Source organism: Lithobates pipiens, unplaced genomic scaffold, assembly GCF_037356315.1.
Source record: "Lithobates pipiens isolate NorthernLeopardFrog02 unplaced genomic scaffold, aLitPip1_a1.2 Scaffold_19, whole genome shotgun sequence".
NCBI lineage: Eukaryota > Metazoa > Chordata > Amphibia > Anura > Ranidae > Lithobates > Lithobates pipiens.
Window position 1 is genome coordinate 189,655,239 of NW_027507764.1, and position 23,550 is coordinate 189,678,788.

At 41.0% G+C, this 23,550-nt stretch overlaps 1 protein-coding gene across 1 annotated transcript in view; it reads right to left on the minus strand.

Moving 5' to 3' along the window:
• Positions 1-23,550, minus strand: part of CNTNAP2 (contactin associated protein 2) — a 2,388,168-nt gene that overhangs the window by 313,457 nt on the left and 2,051,161 nt on the right. The window lies entirely within an intron of this gene.

Consider the following 23,550-nt stretch of genomic DNA (forward strand, 5'->3'; position numbering starts at 1 on the left):
CCCTGCTGTGAACGATTATATCAAGAATTGTAATTACATGCCATTGTTGAACAGTGGTAGAAAAATTGACCTTTGGTGGTTGTGGTGCTGGTGCCACAACACTATAAGTCCTCACCGTTACTCTGGGTGGGCACAGGAAGGGGCCCTCCTGTGAAATATTATATCAAGAATTGTAATTACATGTCCCTGTTAAACAGGGGCAGAAAAATGGGGCAGGATGCCTGTGGCCAATCATGGCTCTCCTCGCTGCTGGCGCTGCGATTGGCCAAGCATGCTGGGTCACAGTGCATGCTTGGCCAATCATGAGCCAGCAATACACTGCGCCATCGCAGTGCATTGTGGGCCGTGCGCGCCACACGAATTTTGACGCGAACGGACCAAGAGTTCGGATTTCGCCGAACGGACGAACAGCCAATGTTCGAGTCGAACGTACGTTCGACTCGAACACGAAGCTCATCCCTAATACAGTGTATGCGGGAGAGAGGGCATCCGCATTGTTTTGGAACTTGCCCGGCCTATGCTCTACTGTAAACTTAAAGGGCTCTAAAGCCAGGAACCATCTTGTCAAGCGGCCATTTTTCTCCCTGTTGTTACACATCCACTTTAAGGGAGCATGGTCGGTGACCAGCTTAAATGACCTCCCCAACAAATATTACTTCAGGGAGTCTAAGGCCCATTTATTAGCAAGACACTCAACAATGGCATCATTTTTTCATGCTTGTTCAGTTTCTGGCTCAGGTTTACAACCGAGTGCTCCTCACCATCTCTGTTCTGGGATAGTACAGCCCCTAGGCCCACCTCAGAGGTGTCCGTCTGTACTACAAACCCCTTTGTGAAGTCCGGGGTCACTAGCACCAGTAGTACACAAAGGGCCTGCTTTAATTTCTGAAACACCTCCTCGGCTTCAGGATTCCATTTGACCATGACCGACCCTCTACCCTTCGTCAGGTCGGTCAGAGGGGCAGCAATGGTGGCAAAGTTGTGCATAATACATCTGTAATACCCCGTAATGCCCAGGAGGACCCGAACTTGTTTTTTGTTTACAGGTTGAGGCCATTTTTGAATTGCCTCAATATTATTGGTCTGGGGCTTGACCAGCCCCCTGATCAATACCATACCCAAGGTATTTGGCCTCCTCCAGGCCCATGGCACACTTTTTTGGGTTGGCTGTGAGACCTGCTTCCCTAAGGGAATCTACCACTGCTTGTACTCAGGGCAGGTGCGATTCTCAATATGGGCTGTGGATGACCACATTGTCTAAATAAGTGGATGCATATGGGCAATGTGGTCTCAAAGTTTTGTCCATCATTTGCTGGAACCATGCAGGGGCCCCATGGAGACCATAAGGCATCTGCTTGTACTAAAATTATCCCTCAGGAGTGGAAAAGGCAGTCTTCTCCTTGGCCAATTCAGTTAGCGGTATTTGCCAATAGCCTTTTGTTAGGTCTAGGGTTGTTATGTAGTGGGCCTGTCCCAACCTGTCCACGAGTTGGATGACCTGAGGCATCGGCTATGCATCAAACTTGGACACACTGTTGAGTTTCCTAAAGTCGTTACAAAACCTAATAGTGCCATCGGTTTTGGGACCAGCACTATGGGGCTTGACCAATCACTGTGGGACTCTTCTATCACGACCAACTCTAACATATTTTTGATTTCCTTCACGAGTGCCTCTCGCCTGGTCTCTGGGATTCTATATGGCATTACATTTATGTGAACCCCAAGTTTCGTCACTATATCATGCTGGATCACCTTGGTCAGTCTGGGTAAGGAGGAGAAAAATCTCTATTTTTGTACACAAAAGCCCGAATGCCACTTTGTTGTGGGAATCTGTTATGCGGACCAAGTGCCACCGATACCCGGTCTGTTGGAGGCGGGGATGCGGCCAGTAAAGTCTCTCTTTCCTTCCAGGGCTTTAAGAGATTCACATGATAAATTTGTTGTGGTTTCCTTTTCTCTGGCTGGTAGACTTTGTAGTTTACCTCCCCTACCCTTTTGACAACCTCAAAGAGACCCTGCCACTTGACTACTTTCCACCGTCAGAACCAGTGCCAACACTGGAGCTGAAAGTACGGACCTTGGCACCCCGATCATAGACCTGGGCCTCCTGGACTCACTCCATATGTTCTCGTACCAGGGGAAGGACAGCTGTGATTCGATCCTGCATCAAGGAGACATGCTCTATGATGATTCTATATGAGGTGGCCTCTCCTTCCCACGCTTCATTGGCATCATCTAGCAGCCCCCTGGGATGTCTACCATACAAGAGCTCAAAGGGGGAATAGCCTGGGGATACCTGCAGAACCTCTCATATGGCAAACATGAGATATGGTAGCAAAAAATCCCAAATTTCTCCCATCTTTGTCAACCACCTTTTTCAGCATATTTTTCAAAGTTTTATTAAATCTTTCCATAAGACCATCCATTTGGGAGTGATAGACAGAGATACAGAGATGGGAGATTTTGTATAACTTACACAGTTCCTTCATTTGACACTCAGGGTACGATTCACAGTACTCCCTGACCTCGGCATATAACCCAGGCCAGAAAAATCTCTGGGTAATTCTCTCCCTGGTATTTTTGATACTGAGATGTTCCCCCTTTACATGACCATGGACCAGGTCTAGCACCACCCTATGGAAGGATTTGGGAACCAGTAGCTGTTCTATCTCGTCCTCTCACCATTGTAGCACCAGATACAGTAAATAGTTTTTAAGGGCCATGTAGGGGAAAGTTAGGATCCACTGATTCCCCATCCACCATCCTAACATTTTCTCTGGCTCTCATGAGGGGGACATCTTGCAGTTGCTCGGTACATAAATCCTCTCTCCTGACCTCTAAGTCGGGTACCACATACTGGCTATTCTCATTATCAGGGTCAGAGATGTTGTCCTGTTTTTTACCCTTGGGCTGGGAGCTAGCTTCCAGGTCCTCCAGCTCCCCAGCCATGACAGGGAAAGGAAGAGGATCTTCTCCTCTCTCCACCTTCTTCTTTTTCTTTTGCTTAGTCTTCTCGCTCTGCCGGTCCTTCTCCTCTCTCCGCTCTCTCATCTTGCTCTTTTGCTGAGTCTTCTCGCTATTTTGCTGGGTCTTCTGTCTCTGGTCTTCTTCCGATTTTGACTCAACGTGATCTCCCGATGTAATGCTGGGTGCGCCATGTGCCTTGAATTATGTTGGCATGGGGCGGGGCCACCCGATTATGTCATTTGGAGGCCATGCCCACTGTGACATCGCCCCATCATGCCTCGGGTGATGGCATCACAAGAGGCGTGGCCTCCATGTTGAGAGCATGTGGCTTGGTATGGTCCAGGAGGGGGGCTTTCCTGACCTACCGTGCTGCATGCTCAGATAAGGGTCTGGTATGGATCTTGGGGGGACCCCCACGCCATTTTTTGGGGGTTTCCCCTTAAGATAAATACCAGACCGAGGGGTCTGGTACCGTCTTGGGGGGGGGGCCTCACACAAACTTTTTAAAAAATTTAGGTGGGGTTCCCCTTTAAGATTCTCAGCACATAAGTCGCACCAGTATTTATAGCAATGGTGCTGTGGAAACATAATCAGGTGGGCTGCCGTTTTCTTCAGTTTATTTATTTTTTTGTTGAAGAACTGCCTGTCTCTGAATATATGTTTACGAAGTTCAATAAAAGTGGATGGACATTCCCTTAAAAACCAGTTTGGACTGAAGCTGCCTGTCTCTGAATATATGTTTACGAAGTTCAATAAAAGTGGACGGACATTCCCTTAAAAACCAGTTTGGACTGAAGCTCGGTAAAAGCTACCACATGAGCTAACGAACCCCCTCAGATCACCCCTCCCCCCACAAAATTATATATATTGTATTAGAGTAAACACTCCCGATAACTGCTACAGTTGCTTATTTTCTCAACCAAACTGTCAAACCATCAAATTACTGATGCCATACCTGTTCAGCATAATGGCAACTGCAGATCAAACAGAGGCTAAGATAGCAGCTTCCTTTGCTGTAAAGTATGGGAGGGTTTAATTCTGCTTTATAGTGCAAATGCAGATCAAGTCAGGAGAAGGCAAACTGGACATGTACATAACTTGAATGAAAAAGACACAGGCTCTTTGGAATCTGGTGCCTCAAAAACTATATGCATACGTACTATTGAACTTATAATAAGGGTTATACAAAGAATAGTAGTATTGTAAAAGGATATTAGTTTGCATTTTACAGAGCTAGGTAGTGAGGTTGTAAAAAAAGTACCAACAAACCCTCAATCAAAAAAATGACCCATCAATATAGCTTCTCTTTCAAATCCTCATCCCTGTTTTACTAAAAGCATTTTAGCATTTAGCTTTTAAACATTGCATTGCTATGCCGTTTAATGCCGCTTCCTTGTTTCCAATCACAGGCAACCGCATGGGTAAAGAGCCGCGTCATCGGCTCTTTACCAAGATCGGGGTTGTGCCAGCGCGCCATATGTCTATATGCTGGGTGGGTGGGAGGAAGTAAAAAAAGATAAATCATAAAAAAAGGAATGAAAATGCCATATGAAAAGTTTTACCTGGTTTCTTCCTTTTTTTTTTCCCTAGCATATCATAACTTCTTAACACTGTCAGGGTAACAAGCATACACAAAAAGTTGTGGGTTAACAGTATGTTGGAATTTTGGGGGCAAACCTACTATCAGATTTTTAAAGAACAAGGTTGTAGCTTGTATTATGGTAGGAAACACCTCAGTATGATTTTCTGCCTTACCTAGCCATCCAAACAGCTATATTAGCGGATAAAAAAACACTGTGGCACCTCTAGCTTACCATCAGAGAACCATTACTAGTCTATGTCCTTTCTTGGGAGTCAATATAAAATGACAGCACTAAAATCATACAGGACAAGCTGATAGTGGCTTGTGTAAAAGGCTCTTTATTTGTGGTAGAACTTGTCAGCCCAATGCATGATTTATTATTGCCTTTATTTTGTTTTATTAATAATGAAAATAACAGGTGGAAAAAATCATTTGACATGAGTAATGTCCTGGTTTTGTTGTTATCTGTCTAGACGATGCAATGCATTGATAGATGGTTTCCACTGTAACACATCATTTTAGCTTTTTTTTTAATGGTATTATTTTAAAATAATTATGAAGATGTGTTTGTAAGCTAAGTGAGGCAAAGCTTCCTTTGGCTGATTCATTTCATGAGATGTCAATGACAGACTGGAAGAAACAATGACATGTATTTGTATGGTGCGCCATCCGTCTCGTGTCAGTCATTTTCTGCCTGAAAAACCGGACAGGTGTGACAGCCTTGGTATAAATAATTCCCATCTTACAGTCAGCTCCACGTCAAAGAAAAATGCAGATTTTGTGTACAAAAATTGATATAGCATATATACAGTAATTGCTACTGAAGCCACTTTGTCCATTATTATTAAAGACCAGCTCTTGCCCAAACTTTTTTTATTTATTTACATATATAGAAGGGAAGATTTAGAACCCCAGTGGCAAAAGTCACAATCTCTATTTGTCCTGGTGACCACTCAGTGTTTTTTTAATCATTCAACCTTCAATCAAAAAAGAATGAAACGGTGAACTGACACACTCCCTATCCCCCAGTCCCCACAGTACTTATCTCCTAATTGATAAGCTGTCAGTGCCCACACAGCCAGTGTAGCTGTCTGTGAATTTGAAACACCCACTCAATAGTTTTCCTTTTTTTCTGTAGGGCTTCTAGGATAGATCAGAGAAGCTCTGATTAGCCATCGATGGCACAGGACCACTAAGACGAATCCTAATAGCTCTGATCTGTCCCAGAAGGAATATGGCAGGGGAAAATCAGGGCTTTCAAATCCCTCAACTGCTACACTGGCTGTGTGGAAACTGACAGCTCTTCAACCATGAAAATAAGTACAGCATAGACCAGGGGGAGTGGGGAGGGTGTAGAGTGGTAGTTCATCTTTTCATTGTTTTTGATAAGGTGAACTAAACCGTTAAATTACACTTTACACTGTTATTCTGTGCACACCAGTGCACACCAATGTACTGCATTGACATCCACATCCTCTATATAAAGCAATGTTTTTGCCTTGTTTTTGCATTGAGGGTGTGTTGGGCAATTTTGCTGGGGTGAATGAGTCTTAAGAGGCGGGTAGCCCAGTCTGCCGCTCTGGCAGGAAAAGGACTGTATTTCTACTGCAAAGGACACTTTTACACAGGCATGGCTGCAGGAAAAACTCATATTGTAAAACATAGAGAAGCCAGTGTTAAGCCGCCCTCTATTTACTATGGGGTGCACTGAGAATGTGGACTGCTAGAATTGTGGGAGGTGTAGCTTCTACAGACTGAACTGACTTTAGATTCTAAAAGAGAAAGGCTTCAGCTCCCAGCGGCACTGCGGTGAGGAGGAAGAGGGTGTTGTAACTTTGCCAGGCTAGACAGGGGAGATTCGTAGAGGAATGGAGGCTGTGAATAGACTGCTGCACCTTGGTGAAAGAAAGGCACAGTGGAAGCCATTCTGGAACATCAAAGGACATCCTGGATGCTGGTTGAGCCTACTATCTAATTGAGGAGCTGTATGCTGAGGACACTTGCCAGTGAGCAGAAGGAGATCACCTGCTGACACAGAATGGTGAGAGACCGCTGGCCAACCCTGCATTACACCTTTATAAAAGAGGGAAGAGGGACAGAGTTCTTTGCAAGAAATACAGTGGTAGTCCCTGAATTATTTCTTAAAGGGACATTACCTTGAGCACTCCATCTTAATGGTTGGGCTCCAATGAGCCCATCAGAAGAAATAGGTAGCATATTACTAATTGCTGAACTGATATTGTAGTACATATATACATCTCCCCTAGTTAGGGTTGTCCAGTAAAGGGTTTCTGCAGCATAATACTCCTATTGCTTAATTATTGCAGTATATTTATATTACTGTTTAACCATTAACAGTATATTTCTTCTTTGTTTATCCTGTTGCAATATACTTAATCAGTTGCTGTGTCATTCCTGATGTCTATGCAGCTTGAGCCTTTGGAGTATAAATACATCTACCTGAAATAAACATTCCCTGTCCAGTCAGGTGTGTCAGAGTGTGTGGTGCTTTTCACAGAGTTGTTGGCACAACGGACAAAACGCATTAAGAGGCTCCCCTAGGAGTATTCGCTATTTTGAGTGCTTTGGGTCACAGACAATAAAAAATATCTTACATTGGTTTTAACCTTTTCAAATGTTGGATAAAGATATGCACTTTAATGCTGGTCATTCTGTTGCATTAAATCAGCTTTCAAATTCCTGTTTCTATGAACCCAAATAATAAACATAGCAGTGGAAATCAATTCAATATGTGGATGGGTCTTCTAATCACCATTTAGAAAGTAGGAAGAAACTGGAATACTTTAGTCACCACTGCAAGGTAGTTTTATTAAAAATATTAGACCCTTACCTCCTGTCTGGAAAAAAACTGTCAGTCTGAGGACAAAAATAGAGAAAACCTCTCTACTGAAGTTCTGGATAGCAGTAAAAATTTACCGGGGGTTCTAAGCTTTCCCCACTCTATCCATAACTACAAACAGATTTGCCTGGGCACACACTTTAAAAGATTTAGCCAGGGCTGCTTTAAAATGTTAATAAGCCTAGTCAAAACAACTATTAGTGAGCTTATCAGATTTCTTTGCAATGTTTTTTAATCCCTGAAATTTATAATATATCTAATGTTTCAATTATTTATTTTTTTCAAATTTTTTTTTTCCTTCAAATTTTAAATAAATCACATATATTTTCAGAACAAGTTCTCCTGTCAACTGTTTAGCAAAAGATGAAAACCATCTTATCATATAGGACTCTTCCACTCTGTGAAGCCCAGTCTGAACCCATTTCTCAGTTTCAATCCAACTATCTGCTAACCTCAGAAAAGCTTTTCTATCTGAAATAGCCCTTTTTAGTGGAGAAAACATAAAACGCCAACAATTGAATCTCTCAGACAAAGTTATGAAACAATCAATAGATGTTTGCAGGGTTATTTTCACTCCATTGTAATACATCTCTGCTATAGTCAAGAATTTTTTTTTTTTTTTTTACGGAAACTTTAGATAAGGGCAAGAAAAAGATTTTATATTAGTGAGTGTATGATTCAAAATATAAAGTATAGTGAACCATTCACGTTAAAAGCCCCTTTTTTGCGAATATAAAGCTGGAGCCGCCAGATATTTTGTTATTTCACAGAGACAAGTAGCAAGGCAATTTATCTAACCTATCATATTTAGTATTATTCCATAAAGACTTAGTTTCTGACTGCTAACTCTTAACTTCATGACCAATTGGAATTCACTTTGCTGAAGGCAGACCTGTACAAGGTGAATGTTAAGTCCACAAAATAAGTGGCTCCATGGGATTGTCACCACCTACTTTACCAAATTTCTCTCAAAAATTGCAGTGTTTTTCTTTTACATACAAATGTAGTGTTTACTTGTTAATTACCTAGCACAGCCTTCTCCCTCCACACTATAGTCACATGTGACAGCAGGCTTTCCACAATTAAGATGTCGGCACTGGGGACCCGAAGACTGGGGAACAACTGGCCAGGGTGAGGACAGCGCTGGATCCCTAGTCATGTAAGTGTCTGTATATTTAAAATCAGCAGCTATAGTTTTTGTAGCTACTGGCTTTTGAGTCTTGGAACCTGGCCGAAGCTACTCTTTAACCACTTAGTGTTTGTGGATTTTTTTAAATTTCTCACAAACCAGAGGAGTGCACCTTCTGGTGAACCCTGGCTTTTCATGGGCTGGGTACCAGCTTATAGCTATTTATAACTTTTCCAGGTTTATGTTTTATACAGAATGAATTTATGGGATAGGTGAGGTTCTTCTGCCAGCATTCCTGACCTTCATTACCTTTCCCTTAATGTCCCCCATACCTCCCCCCTTTTTTTTTTATGCACCTCCTTTTCCCACTCCTAAGAGGTCTCAAGACCAAAGAGATGGCATTGAGAGGTGAATGGGTACAGCTTGGTTTGTTGTGTTGAATTGAGGCAGGTGGAGCACCTTCATATCTGTCTATGCAAGATCACTTTAAACACTTCTTTACTTGCTGTATGGTATGGGCTCTACAATGCTGGTTATGGACCGCCCAGTCTGCCAAGTGACTGGCGCTAAGGCTGGATGATTATGGGTCCAGGAGAGGATGTTTGTATGTATTCTCCCCCCCCCCCCCACACATTTTTTGTTTTTCTTTCTTTTGCTTAATTTCTCATACCGTTTTTATATGAGGGCAGATGCCCTAATGTGTAATATACTGTGTGTTTTTCAATGTATTTACTTAAAATTGCACTCACAGATCAAAAAAAAACAATGCACATTAAGAACAGAGTCACCCAGCTGGCAAATAGTGTGCACTTCAAGTACGCAATGAGATCAGTAGAAGGCTCTCCCTGGTGCGTTTCATTATCAAAAGGACATCTTCTTGGGTGATAATCTACACTATAAGCCCTTGTACACATGGTCGGACATTCCGACAACCAAATCCGTCCGTTTTCTTCCGACGGATTTTGTCCGAAACTGTTGCATACACACGGTCGGACAAAGTTGTCGGAAAATCCGATCGTTCAGGACGTGATGACGTTATTTAGTTACGACGGGACTACGTTCAGGCTAGTAGCCAATAGCTTTGGTGTAGGAATTTGATCTGAGCATGCGTGGCACTTTGTCCGATCAGAATTCTCTACACATGATCGGACAAGGTCCCGATCAGATCATGCTGTCGGAAAGTTTTATAGCCAAGCTGGAAAACTTGGTCCGTCGGATATTCCGACGGAAACAGTCCGATAGAGCCCACACACGGTCGGATTATCCAACAACACGGTCCGATCAGACATTTTCCGTCGGAATGTCCAACCGTGTGTACAAGGGCTAAGGAGCATTTGTATGTTTATTTTTGCATGAGCCTAAGCTACTGGGAGATTTAATAAGGCTGTTTGGTGATCAGTCCAGATTGAAAAACTTGGGATGGGTGTGTAAAGATGCCATATTTACTGGTTGAGCCTTTAACTGCTCTGAATAAAGGGGTTATTTTGGTCTGGTAAGCCCATGTCTTGACATTACCTTTAGTGACAGTGGATATTGCTAACACTTTTGGCACCATTTTTGAAGAAGCAACAAATCAATTTTTTTTGCACATTCAAAGGTAATTCTCTTTCGTTTTGGGGATTATCTTTTGGAATTTTGATGGATACTATTTGCTTCACCTATTAAGTTGTAATACTTGCACATTTATTTTATGTTATTTATATCATTTATATAATATTTTTTTTGATGGTATAGCTATAGTCATTTACTTATTTTTTTTCAGCACAACACAGGTAATTCGAATTTTGATATTGGAAGGGAAATCTTCTTTCTGTGTTTGTGGGTTCTTATAATTTGAGCTCAGTTTTGTGCGGTTTCCCTATTTTTTCCAATCCCTGTTGAAATGGGGGAGTCCAGGAACCACCATGGGAGGCTGCATGTGGTGGCTCTTCTAAAGACTGTAAAAGTGATTGGGTGACTGTAGAGCTGCTCAGAGTAAGTAAGGCCATCTAGCGTAAACCATTTGATTTACAATTTAAAACCACTGTCTTGGCATAGTGGAAGTTAAAGAGGAAGTAAAGTGACTGGCCGGAGCCGCGAAGACGTCACTCCCACGCATGTGCGTGGGAGCTGCCACTAAAGGCATGATTGCCGTTAACAGCAGCATCCTCAATGCGCCTGTCCCTGTCTTTTGCAAATATCTCCTAAATCGTGTAGGTATAGGAGATATTTCTATTATTTTTTTCTTACTAGTAATGGCGGTGATCAGAGATTTTTAGTGGGACTGCGACATTGCGGCGGATAGATCAGACACTTTTGACACTTTCTTGGGATCATTGACATTTATACAGCGACCAGAGCTAAAAATAGCCACTGACTACTGTATAAATGTCACTGGCAGGGAAGGGGTTAACACTAGGGGGCGATCAAGGGGTTAAGTGTGTTCCCTGGGAGTGTTTCTAACTGTATGGGGGCTGGGCTGACTGGAGCAGGAGATAGATTGCTGATTCTGATCACTAGGATCAACAAATCTCTCTCTAACGCCCCTGTCAGAATGGGAATCTGTCTGTTTACATCAACAGATCCCATTCTGGCTCTCGTTCTACAGCACAACATCGCATCCGCTGGCTATGCGCATCCGGTTCCCCACCGTACAGCGGGGGTGCGCGCCTGCTACAGCTACCATTCACCTACTGCAATTTGCGGGAACGTGCTGACCTGCCGCTATACAATGATGGCCGCTGGTCGGCAAGTGGTTAAGATATTCAATAAAGTGGATGTAAACATGATTCATGGAGTTTGAGCTAGGCACATATATCTGCATTGTTTTCTTATCTCTCTTCAAAGCACTATGTCCTGTAGCTGTCTCCTGCTCCTTCCTTCTGTAATCAGCCTGAGAACTCCTGACAAGTTCTCTGTCAACTGAGTTTTTTGTTAAGTAGGTTGCTATAAATAGATTTGCAGAGCCCTGAACAATTCAATGAACGGATTAGAAAGTATCTACATATTTGGAGGGGGGGTGCCTTTCCTCCAATCAGCTGTCTTGGCTGTATACCCAGGCTTCACTGCAGTGTTGAACAGGAAGGGAAAAGAAAATCTCCTAACACAATCATAATCACAGTATATAAAGATGAAGACAGCAGATATACATGCACATCTTATATAGGGAGATTTGTTTCATCTTTGTGTATCATCTGAGGCTGTTCAATTCACTGGGTATATGTAAGGGTTTACATTCACTTTAAATATAGTTTAAAAAAATGAAAATTGTAGCCAAACGCTGAAAAATAGAAGGACAAATTCCCTGTGCACATTGAATCTTTTTTATATAGACCCCTAAGTGTAAAATATTAATGAATTCAATGCTATCTTGAATCAGCGGGGCACTTCTGTTGTCAAATTCCAGATACCCATGGGGCCATAAGCTTTTTGACTGTCCCTACATTGCATCATGTTTGGAATACTTCTTAACTGTACAGTCATAATCCCTCCTATACACATCTTCATCAAATATACTCCCATTTAGCGATAACAAATGGTAAGCTATTTTCTGAAAGAGTAAAACTCCAGTTAAACCGTTTCCTGGCATGGAACGTAATCCCAGACGAAGCAAAGCATGCATTTTGGTGCCTGTAATTCTACTTGTTTGATAGGAAATACAATCAGCTCCTGTACTGTCCTTCATGGGCTCTTGCTTTCCATTGACAAATGTGTGTTGTTCAAACAAAGGCAAACAATTAAAACTGGTGGAAAAAAACGTTCTTTAAATTAAACCAAATGAGCCATGCAGATTACTCTGGAAATGTGAAAGTTGACAGATAAGTGTTGGAAAACATAAGTGCTGTAATTTATTGTTATAGCACAGAGAGAAGAACTTTATAACATTGGCAGCTTAGCCACGGCTTACAGAGATTAATGTAAGTCCCTAATTGTACAATGAATGGAGTGAGATTGAATTGAAATTTCAAGAATGACTATGTGATGCAGAAGGATTTTTCCTGTGTCATCCGCGTTTCATTTCTCAAGAAGTGAAGGAAATGAAGTAGCTGGAGCAGGGTGATCAGCATTTTTATTTTTATCAAACCGAGCCACAGCTGCAAGCATCCATAAAATAAAACACCAGCTTAATATTTGAATAGAGTCATAGAGACTATGAAGATATCTCATGGTTTTGTCGCTGCTGTTCATGTATTCTGATTAGTTAGCGCGGTATACCACTTTTACACTATAGAGACCTAAGACAATTTTGCAAAAGTCTTCAACATTCTACTCACAGAATGAGAGCTCGTTCTCTAGACTTCCTACTGAAGTTGTCATTCTTTTAACATGGTGACGGCGACTCACAAGATATCTATTTAAATACCAACAGTTAAAATAAGAGTAGATTCGATTGTTGGCCAACAAAGCGTCAGACTTTTGTCCGAAGGGCATGTGCCAGGAACTTGTTTTGCATACAAACGGTACACAAATGTCAGCCAACAAACGCAAACATAGTGACGTACCACAAGGAATTTCAGCTCTTGAGCGCCACCCTTTGGACACTTTCTGTTAATATTGTGTTTGGTGAGCATTGATTCTGAGCATGCATGTTTGTACTTTCAACTTTTTTTGTAATGGACTTATGTACACATGATAGGAAAATCTGGCAACAGACCGTTGTCCGTTGAAAATGTACTAGCCTGCCGTCCAACATTTGTTGGTGGAAAGTTGGACAACAATTGTCTGATGGAGCGTACTAATGGTCAGATTTTAGGCAAACAGTCTGTCATCACACAATTCCCTGCTGAAAATCCAATTGTGCGTAAGAGGCTTTAGGCATCTTCTTGGGATTTGGCAAAAAGTCCTATCAAAGAGATTTGAAATGTGGCGTTTATTTATTCATAAATTAGTAACTACATAAGCAATCTTTCAGGGGCCTGATATGGACTGGGGGAGGGGGGACCCTACACCATTTTTTTAAACTTTTTTTTAAACATTTTTCTATTGCTAAGCAACTGCCGGCATTCTCTATCTTTATATTCATCTGTCAGTGGGGAAGCCCACTGACAGATGATGATTCTTGGTTGTTAAGGACATGGGTGGCCGGCTTCCAGGCCTAGTGTTTAACCACTTCAGCCCCGATTTGGCTGCTCAATGACCAGGCCATTTTTTGCGATACGGCACCGCATCGCTTTAATTGACAATTGTGCAGTCGTGCAACATTGTACCCAAACAAAACTGACGTTCTTTTTACCCACACATAATTATTTTGGTGGTATTTGATCTCTGTGGTTTTTATTTTTTGCGCTATAAACAAAAAAAGATATTGAAAAAAAACAATATTTTGTACTTTTTGCTATAATAAATATCCCTATTTTTTATTTTTTTTAAGTTAATTTTTTCCTCAGTTCGTGGAGATATATATGTTTTATTCTACATATTTTTGGTAAAAAAAATCTAGCAAAAAAATTATGATTTTTACATGTAGGAGAGAAATGTCAGAATTGGCCTGGGTAGCAAATGGTTAAATAACATGTCTGAAGGATGCATTTGCCAAAAAAATGCAGTTTAAATTACTAACAATCGACAACTTCAACCACTTTACTTTTGTTTGTAAGCAAACACTTTTGATGAATGCGCATCTTAGATAATCATTAACCTAGAGCAAGCCCACAGGTCAGAAGCCCCATTTTCACTGACTGCATGCTTGCTCCAGGCCAGTTGCTGTCAGCTAACTTGGGAAATCAGCAAGTTAACCATACGGCTAGCATTTTTAGAATGTGAACTAAAATAAAAGAACTCTGATGACAGGTTGCCTTTTAACTGGTAGCAAATTTGCCTAATTCAGTAGGAAGAGAATCAGTTATATCAGGTAATAGTCTGTTTCCAGTGTTAAAGGCTGGTTATTTTCCAACCACACAGACTGGTTTATTGGCACAAGCGATTCTGTCGATTACCCGAGAGATTGACCTGTAAAATCATGTCCAATTTAATCACACACAGGTGCCTAAATGAAATAAATATCCTGTCTCTCTCTGCAGCTGCAGTCGCAAAGATTGCTCTCATTATTTGTGGTGTACAACAGATATTACAACAAAAAAGATGTTTGCATAAATTATATAATAATAAGGTCTGGGGTGATATAGAAATAAATAATTATGTAACTTTAGAAAAAATGGATAAAAAAATGAGTATTTGAGCTATTATAACTATGTCTAAAAGCAAAACTGCAAGCATATAACAAAAAACTTGTAAATGCAGTTACATTCATTAAAACATATTTAAACATATTTAACTCATTTTCGCCTGCCCCAAGATCCCTTTAAATAGTTGGGGAGGGATGTATTGGTGATCATGTGACCATTAATCTTTACCCCGGGTCAGTATTTGTACTGAGAATGTGCAGTGAGCACACTTTTAGCAAATAAACATCAACCTTTCAGTGTCGCATACTATATGTGCGGCACATGGATTTTAAAGTCTGCCCTTTTGTCACCATGTGTGTTGTGTAGTTGTAAAGGGGTTAAACACAAGTAGTATAAATAATTGAATTTGACTTGTTTTAAGCTGTTTTAATCCTCTGTGCAGTAGGCGTATAAAAGGAGGGGCAGCAATATGAGAGAATCAGGTGGCCTACATTGCATGGGCTGACAAAGAACATGTTGAGAGGATGAGAGAGCCGAGAGATGTCCTCCTCAGTCTCTTGATGCTCTTTCACTGTCCATTCACAAAGTAGGGGCAGGGAGCGGCTTAGCTATGTTCTTTAACCACTACAATACAGGGCACTTTCGCCCCCTTCCTTCCCAGCCCAATTTTCAGCTTTCATCGCTCTCACACTTTCAATAACAATTGCGCGGTCATGCTACACTGTACCCAAATGACATTTTTATCATTTTGTTCGCACAAATAGAGCTTTATTTTGGTGGTATTTATTCACGACTCCGTTTTTTATTTTTTGCGATATAAGTGCAAAAAAAGAGGAAATTTGGAAAAAAAAAATATTTTCTTTTTTCTATTTTAAAAGAAATTCAATAAAATCAAATGTTGTCATAAATTTAAGCCAAAATGTATTCTGCTACAGGTTTTTGGTAAAAAAAATTCCGTTAAGTGTATAATAATTGGTTTGTGTGATCACGGACATATGTACGCAAATGATCATGTACAGATGTGTTCAGGTGATCACGTACATATGTGTGCAGATAATCATTGGAACATGTGATTTTAGTGGGACATATGTGGGGGACATGTGTTTTTTTATTTGGGGACATGTCTTTTTATTATTTGGGGACATGTGTGTTTTGGGGACATGTGTGGTGACATGTGTATTGTGGTGACATGTGTGTTTACACTGTGTGGTGATGTGTGTTTACACTAGACTGGTGATCAGTTAGTAAAAAGCTGTAAAAACAGCTCATACTCACTGATCACCAGCCGGCTGCAGCGATCTGCTCTCCTCTCCTCAGCGGTGACTTCTGTGTGAGGAGAGGAGGAGCCGATTGCCTAGCAACCGGCTGTTTGTTTACATCACATGAGGGCCGTGATTGGACACGGCCGTCATGTGATCAGGAGGGCCAATCACAGAGCCCTCCTGCCGATCCGAGATGCGCCATGTCCGGGTGACACGAGCACATCGGGATCGCGCCGCTGCGCGGGCACGCACGAGTGCGATCCCCCTCCTTCTGAAGGACATTCCTGAACGTCCTATCAGAAGTAGAGAGCTCCCACCCGGCCGTATATGTACATTGGCCGAGTGGGAAGTGGTTAAAGTGATTGTAATGTCTTGTTTTTTCCCTATAAAAATAGCAAACATGTTATACTCACCTCCTTTGTTGCAGTGGATTTGCACAGAGCAGCCCAGATCCTCCTCTTCTCGGTCCCTCTTCTGTGATCCTAGCCCCTCCCTTCTGTTCAGCGCCCCCACAGTCAGCATCTGAAAGGGCTGGGCTCAGCCCTTCCTTCTCTGAGCTGGCCACTCAGCTGTCAGCTAATTGCCAGCTCCTATCTCTCCACAGTTACTCAGCTGTTGATGATATCCTGCTCATCAGTCCTGCCTACTTAAGCATCCAGTCCAGAGAATCTCTGCCTTCACCTTGGCCAACATCACAGAGACGATCTCCTGTGTTCCTGTTTAAAGACTTGCTTTGCTGACATTCCTTCTGGCTCCAGATCCCTCTTGCTGTTTCACTACATTTATCCCTGACTTCTGCCTTGGCTGACTATCTATTCCGGTTACTGAACTTTGTCTATGTTTTGATGATGTTTGTTCTTTTTAATTTTATTATTAAACAAGTGTGATTTAACTGTACTTCAGTCTCAGTCTGATTTCATGGTTTCTGACAGCAGCTTGCTATAGGGGGCACCCAAGACGAGTCACAGCTCCCTGTGTGCCCATGACCCAGCCCCATCCCCTCTCTCCCGGATTGATTAGCTGACTTTGATTGACAGCAGTGGGAGACAATGGCACCACTGCTGTGTCTCAGCCAGTCGGAAGGGAGAATCTCGGACAGTAGAGACACTTGTGGACATCACTGGACAGAGAGGGGCCTCAGGTAAGTATTAGGGGGGCTGCTGCACACAAAAGGCTTTTATGCATTAAGATAAAAAAAAATTCTGCCTTTACAATCCCTTTAACTATGGCAGAGAAAAAGCCGTCAGGTCACCAGCACGGCTGTGAAGTCTGGCAGAGCCGTGTGATTGATAGACTGGACAGACTGTGTGAGCGTATTTAGGAAAAAAGAAAAAAACATTTTTTTCCTAAATATATGCATTTATGGGACGTGGCACAGAATATTTTAGCAGTATCCACAGTACCACTCTGTGGTGATACGTTCAGTATACCAGACTGTGTGATTGACTGAAGACTACTGGATCGACAGACACTGCACACAAACCATTTTGTTCCAGTATCTTAAGCTCACTATCATACAGACCATTACCTGGTTTATACAGACGCTAACATATTTCACTCCATCTGGAGCTTACTCATAGGGTGACAGTATGAGTATGTTTCATATGGAGTGAAACGTGTTGGAACTACCCATAGGATGGAGAGTTTAATACAATGTACCAAATTCCTTTAAATCAGGAACGGCTTTCCTTCTTCTTTTGAAGGTTACATTTGAAGTCTATGGGTCAGCCAGCAACCACCAGGAGTCAGCCCCCTGAGTTGGAGGACTGGTGAGGAATAGTGCTTGTAGCGGAATACTATATCCAGTGCTATACAGGATGGACAGAAATTCAAATTCTTGAATAGGTAATACAGCCCTCATATATGTTTAAATTGTGTGTATAGATTTGTGCTCTGAGTTCCGCTTTAATACATAAAATGTAGCTCTGCATCTGCAGTATATAGGCAGAATGGATTAATTTGGAAAATTACTTTGTAACTTTCCCGCAGAGTGATGATCTCTCTCACTGCACTTTATGAACTTTCAAATGCAAGTTAGGTGCTTCTCTGAGATACATTCTACTAATGATTATACATATTGGAGAATTCCCTTAATACCCCTCTTCTACACTCAATCTTTTAAAATCTCCAATACTTGTAATAATTTCTGTTTGTACCTGTGAATATAATCACATCAAAGGTAGCAGCGGAGAGATAAAAGTGCTCACATGGGATCTCGGCACACAACTGTGCGATAAAGATTTGAAAATTAAAGTACTTTTGCTTGAAACAAATATTCCAATAATGATACAGTATATTCTGCTAAAAACAGCACAAGCTGCTGTATTGCCTTTTGTTCTGTTATAATTAACCAGACGTCATTGATTTTAATATCGTCTTCTATGAATCACATTTTAAAGATGAAAAAAGGAATCAATATACTAATGTGCTCAAGGGATATTACAAGTTAAAAATGTATTTTGTGCAAGTTCCCATATACTGCTTCTATCTCCTATGTTAAAGGGGAACTTGACCTGATAGAAGTTTTGGATAAAGTAGGGAAGGATTAGGTTTTGATTCTTAGTGGGTCGCTGTTCAGAGGGTTGTACAGCAGCGGCTGGCAGACATTTGGGAGGTTATCCTGCCACCTATTCAATCACCGTTTTTTTTAAATCTCAAGAGGTATTTTGTATTAAAAAAAAAATGTGCCGCAACTGCGAGCTAAGAGTTTGGCTTGTAGCTATGGTGCGCTCCTATTGACCTTAATGGGCGAGTTTGATAAGTAGTGTCCAACTCTGCAGGCTGAGTTAACATTGCCATGGCTGTAAAGCAAAGCATGTGTATAGCCCTGTCCAGTGGTGAAAGTGAGACTGCTCATGTGAAAGACTCATAACAGATAACAAAAAAATCTAACAGGGGTCTAGCCTTCCTTACTTTAATAAAATAAGAAGATCACTATAAGATCACTGCTATGTACTTATTTAGCTATGTTGCTTTCTTCTATCTGGACAGCATTGATGATGTTGATTCATTGGGGTTACTACACTAAAGATACAGAGAATGTTCACTTTGGACAATGAATGTTTACTGGTCTTACTAAATAAGGTGAAGCTGTGTTCACTTCAACCACCCAATCATATCCCTTGCAAATGACTGGATATTCCAAATGAACACACCTTATTTACCAGGCAAAGTGAACATTCGATGTGCTAAGTGAACAGTCTTTACCACACTGACCAGTGAACCAGTGACCACTTACCAATGAAGGAAGCTAAACTATTGAACTAGATAATATTTATGGCAAAGGTGTGTAAGTCACAAGTCTGGCTTTACAGAATTAAAAGACTTTAGCAGATAAGCAAGTCAACAGGTGCCTTACCTCCAGCTACAGGCCTCACAATTAAGTCTGTGTGTCTGCAGTGTGTCCATCACCTCCAGCCACGGATGGTGGTGCGGTTGGAGACAGCGACTACTCTGGGTACGAAAGACGGTGCTTTTATGTCTTTGCACTTGTACACACGGTCGGGCATTCCGACGGAAAATTCCAATCGGACCGCGTTGTCGGATAATCCGACCATGTGTGGGCTTCATCTGACTTTTTCTGTCGGACTGTCCGACCAACAAAGTTTGAGAGCTGGATATAAATTTAAATAATATAAATTTTCCGACAACATGATCCATTCCGACTTTGTCCGATCGTTCGTAGAGAATTCCGATCGGACAAAGTGCCACTCATGCTCAGATCAAATTCCTAGCCTGAAGGTAGTCCCGTCGTAACTGAAAAACGTCATCACGTTATGAACGATCGGATTTTCCAACAACTTTGTTCGACCGTGTGTATGCAACACCAGTTTCAGACAAAATCCGTCAGACAAAATCCAACGGATTTTGTTGTCGGAATGTCTGACCGTGTGTACAAGGGCTTTCAGCTCAGTGGTCCTGTGAGATATGGTATTTTGTTCTACTGTGTGTCCTTAAGTGTAGGAGAATAACAAAGCTTGACTTGACTTGAAATGTACAGTGCCTTTGTGCATTTATCTCTTTACCTGGATTCCTGATATATTATATAAATGCCCAAAAAATGGGCAACAATATTATTTGTTCGTGACTTCCCCATGTAGAAAAATTGAGGGCCAACTTCTCCTGAACTAGGATGGGACTACAGAACTCTTACTCCTCTCTTCATCACCAAAGCACGGGGTAGGTATTCAGTAGCCCGCAAAGACAGCTGGTAACAATGTAACTGAATAGAATGAAGCACAATCAGAAAGAGCAGACAGCTATCAGCTGACAATATTTCTCTTAGGATAAAAGGGTATTTTTTCACTAAATAAACAGGTAGAAATAGAGAGCTGGCATGTGTAAAAAATGGGTGGCATCACATCCCTCTTCATACAGGAACCCAGATAGGTCTGTACTTTAATATTCCACTATACAGTAAGCAACAGCAGATTGTAAAGTCCATTCCTATGGTATAATATTGTAAGTCCATTCTCTAGAACCAATAGCTTCAGGGCCAGTTTGCAGTGCAGTTTCTGGTGCAGTTCAGGTGTGATTCCAATGGAAATTGTAGTGTAGTGTATGAGATTAGAAATCACACCTGAACCAAACTCTTTTTCAAACTGAACTGCAAACAGGCTGTAAAAACACACTGAAATGCACAATAAGAATGATGTGAAATGGATCTTAAACTGAAACTGATGTGAAACTGATGTGAAACTGATGTAAAACTGAAGTCTCTGCAAGTGGAATCTATCCATAAAATCTCACGCTGCCTGTGACCTGTACTTCACTCACAGTCCCAATTACCTCACTGTCACACTTGCAGCACTGGAGTCTTGTACTCAACCACCAGGGTCATTGATTGCCTCCTGCCGATGTCCCTCCAAGCTCTTTCAGGCTTTTCCTAGTGATGGAGATGTAGACGCTTCTTGGACAACTTGGACTCTCTTCCACAGCTTCCCACCTGCTCTGTCCTGACCCTATGAATTATTGGATTGCTTTGCAATAGGTCCCCAGGCTACCTTACTTTCCCTGCCTTCTGCCCAGGAGAGCAGGGTCCCTCAGCAGGAGTCTCCTCCAGCAGGCTGGACCTAGGTACACTGCCCTACACTCACATACTGCAAGCTTCCCTTGCTGCACAGGACTCAGACTATTTATGAATGCTTTCCCACTTTCTGGGCACATTTCCCCATGGATTGGCTGAAGTCCCATAAATATTCAGGCTGCAGTCTCTTCCCTCCCTCCCACTACGTTCTAGCAATCTCTAGAAGACAGGGGAAGTAGCAGAGCAGCAATCAGTGAAACCCTGAGCAGCCCCAATTAATCAACCCCTGCTTCACTGATTGCAGAGGAGCTAAAACTAAATTTGGCCTAGCAGCCTACTCTTCCTAGGAGGATGCTACATCTGCCAGTGATCATAATGTTATGACTGATTGGCTTTTTACAAAAAAATCCTATAATAAATCCAACAGAATAATTATTGTGTAGGCACTATGTCAATAACAATGCTTGGATTTCAGTTGCTTTTGACTTTAGTTCATGCAGTATCTTAGCAATTCCTTTCAGATTTTACTTTGAACTTTAAAAATACAAATATATAAATAAAAAACAGCTTTGAGATTTAAATACCTTTGGGCACAATACTTTAATCTACCTGGTCAGTCTGTTCAGATTGGTAACCAGGAAAACTTCACTCTTTAAGGCCAAATTCGAAAACCAAAGCTACAGCATTGGCCATGTTTTATTTGTATATTTAACTTAACTTATTATATCAAGGATAGATATATATTCATCTGATATTACTTGGTGGCTTCAAGTACATCGATTTAAAATACTGTATATGTTTCATATTTATTACATTTGATCTTAACATCCTGTAAAAACTGTGATAAACAAAGTGCATTATGGAAAAGATCTCAGATAAAGCAATGTGTGATTTATTGTGTCACCAGCAATATTTTGATCTTTATTCAGAGACCTCTGCGAAGATGTTTTCTTGAACAATTCAAGACAATATATTCTGACAACACAGCTAATGCCACACTTGTCATAAGTTCATCTTTTATCAGACAATACAGTAAAAGTATTACTTTTGTAAGACTGCATTAAACAATGAATAAAATATTTCTTATAGAAAATGCAGAATCTAATAGGGGGATATTTGCTATAACTGGAAAGTATATGGTTAAATAAAAAATAAATACATTATATATATATATATATATATATATATATATATATATATATATATATATATATATATATATATATATATCTAGATAGATAGATTTGATAGATAGATAGATAGATAGATAGATAGATAGATAGATAGATAGATCATGGTCTTTGAACCAGCTACATTACTTCCTATTACTTGATCATTAGTGAAAAGTGGACTTTAAATGCACCCAACAATTGATTACATCTCGGTTAAAAAGATGATTTTGGCTCATCAAAATTCCAACTCCCATTATCATGTCATGACTAAACAAGGCAACTACCTCCCTAAATCCTCCCTAAATGAAGTGATTTCTACATAGTACTAGTAGCAGAAACATATGCAGAGTGAATGGTAGGGTAAGATGAAGAGGCAGGGTTAAAAAAAAGGAAACTGTAAAACTATTGCACACCTTTCCAAATGTTGAAGTTGTAGGAGAACATTGGAAGTGGTTGATAGGTGGAGAGTGTGCCCATCAAATATTCTGGGATATTTATACTTGCTACAAGGCAAGCTGAAGTTTTTATTTCTTTTAACAGATGTTATATATGCAAAATACTAGTACTTTAAGGGGCTGAACACTAAACTCATAACATATATCTCCGTACTAAAACATGAAAAATAATAGGCTGACGGTTGGAAAGTTTGGCCTTTACTGAATCGTCCTACTCAGGTGTATATGCATGAAACCGACCATTATACGAAAATGAGGAATATGGCAATGGGATATGTGATGAAATCAGAACACCTTCTCTTATAGGAAGGCTCATGTACTGATTTGGTTGGAGGGTTTTTGATTCCTTTAGGACCTTTTCATCATAACCTGTCAGAATATACACTGATCAACACTGCAACTAATTGGCTGCAGTGCTGATCAAACACACACTTTCAAACAAGCCGTTCATGGGAAGGAGACCATTAGATCAATTTTCCATGAACAAGAACAGCCAAAGATGGATCAAAATGTGGCCACTCCCTGCTGAACTGGCTGAATTTCAATCCATCTATAACCAGCTTGAGGCGTGAAAAATGCACATCGCGCTTGTGATGCAGTAATTCTTAATGGCGCTCCAAACGCAACTAGGAAGCACATACTTTTGTCACAAGGAAAAATTTGCAAAAAAATTGCAATTCCCAATGCCTGAAAAGGTATGGGAGCTTCTTTTGGCACATTTGATGCACATCTTGTGCTAAAAATGCTGCAAAAAATTTAGAAAAGATGTGCATTAGCACAACGTGAAGGAGTGCATGGATCTCTAAGGTGTAAGGGTAGCAAAAATGTTTTTGTTTTGGACAGACTTTAAACATACTATCAGGTTATATTTTGCACCCTGCTGGAGAGATTTCCCTTGACTTTCTATCGTAGAGATGCAATAGTAAGTCAGTGTAAATCTCCGCAGCTTAAAGGGGAATTCCCATCTTAGACGGTTGTCATCGGATCATATGC